This window comes from Cebus imitator, unplaced genomic scaffold, assembly GCF_001604975.1.
Source record: "Cebus imitator isolate Cc_AM_T3 unplaced genomic scaffold, Cebus_imitator-1.0 Scaffold238, whole genome shotgun sequence".
In the NCBI taxonomy this organism is placed as follows: domain Eukaryota; kingdom Metazoa; phylum Chordata; class Mammalia; order Primates; family Cebidae; genus Cebus; species Cebus imitator.
This window is the reverse complement of record NW_016107553.1, coordinates 1,933,227-1,935,236: the sequence shown is the minus strand read 5'-3', so window position 1 is coordinate 1,935,236 and position 2,010 is coordinate 1,933,227.

The following is a 2,010-nucleotide window of genomic DNA, read 5'->3' as shown; positions in this document are numbered from 1 at the left end:
CACATACTCTGCATAAGGAAGTTTATCACAGATCAAAACTTGAAAACACCCTAACCACAGAGGATTCGATAAACAAACAACAAATACAATATGATACCAAAGAACCGACAGTGACAACAACAAAAGACATACTTTTTTCAAGAACATCCATGTGGAAAATGCTCAGTATAGATAGGCTACTGAGGGGAAGAGTTACAACACTGAGTACATGACCCCATCCTATACGCACAGGAAGAAGACTACAGAGAAACACCATGCAAGCAGTGGCTGTCTCTGTAGTGGTGTCGCAGATGAACTTGACTCTTCTTCCAATTTTTTTTTTTTTTTTTTTAAGGCAGACTGTCACTCTATCGCCCAGGCTAGAGTGCAGTGGTGCGATCTTGGCTCACTGCAACCTCTGCCTCTTGGGTTCAAGCGACTGTCCTGCCTCAGCCTCCTGAGTAGCTGGGACTACAGGCGCACACCACCACACCTGGCTAATTTCTGTATTTTTAGCAGAGATGGGGTTTCACCATGTTGGCCAGGCTGATCTTGAACTCCTGACCTCAAGTGATCCATCTGCCTTGCCTCTCAAAATGTTTGGATTTAGGTGTGAGCCTCCCTGCTTGGCCTCTTCCAAACTTCTTAAAAGATCCCAGACACTATCGCTCCAGGGCAATAGGAAGGAGAGCTTACACTGGTTTGAGGCCTGGATTACCCCCAAAAGGAAGGGAGGGAGATTCTGCAGGCAGTGGTGATAACTAGTCTCAAAGTAGCCTGGTGAAGTGAAATGGGCAAGACTGTAAGATTTGGTCTCATGCCCTCCAAAATAGGCAAGGTTACGAGATCAAGATGGTACATGGGAAAAAGGTAAAGTCACATCCACATGTAAAAGCAACTGTCGACTTGTTTCACAAGGACATTAATCAGTTTGGAAGCTATTATTACAGGAAATCCACATGGAACAATGAGATCTAAAGTCTAAAGAGCTGAGTGGAGGTTTGAATTTGCTTCCTGCATGATCATGGGAGGCTTTTTTTTGGAGGCTGAGGTGGGAGGATCACTTGATTCCAGGAGTTCAAGACCAGCCTGGGCAACACAGTGAGACCCTGTCTCTACAAAAAATAAAAAATAATCTTGGTGTGGTGGTGCACATCTGTGGTCCTAGCTACTTGAGAGGGTTGCTTGAGCCCAGGAGTTTGAGGCTGCAGTGAGCTAGGATCACACTTCTGCACTTCAGCATGGGTGACAGAGACAAAAAATTTAAAAAAAAAAAAAAAAAAATTGTGGGCCAGGCACAGTGGCTGTCTGTAATGCCAGCACTTTGGGAGGCTGAGGCAGGTGGATCACCAGAGGTCAGGAGTTTGAGACCAGCCTGGCCAACATGGCCAAAACCCCATCTCTTCTAAAAATATAAAAAATTAGCCAGGCACAGTGGTATGCACCTATAATCCCAGCTACTCCAGAGGCTGAGGCAGGAGAATCGCTGGAACCCGGGAGGTGGAGCTTGCAGTAAGCCAAGATCTCGCCACTGCACTCTAGCTCTGTCTCAAAAAAAAAAAAAAACAAAAACCTGCTGAGTTTCGAGTCCCTCCATGTATCATTAACGAGGGGAAGACTATCCTGACTGATAAAACCTGGAGTTGCTCGTGGCCTCTGTGTGGGGCTGCCGCATCATCCCTGAGCGCAATGCTGACTGTGGCTGGACCACTGTCCGAGGCTGGAAAGTGAGGAACAAGCAGGTTTCCTCTTGAAATGCCTGTCTGAGCCAGCTGGCCACTACATGAGTAGAAAAATTACTTTGGGCCGGGCGCGGTGGCTCAAGCCTGTAATCCCAGCACTTTGGGAGGCCGAGGCGGGTGGATCACGAGGTCAAGAGATCGAGACCATCCTGGTCAACATGGTGAAACGCCGCCTCTACTAAAACTACAAAAAATTAGCTGGGCATGGTGGTGCGTGCCTGTAATCCCAGCTACTCAGGAGGTTGAGGCAGGAGAATTGCCTGAACCCAGGAGGCGGAGGTTGCGGTGA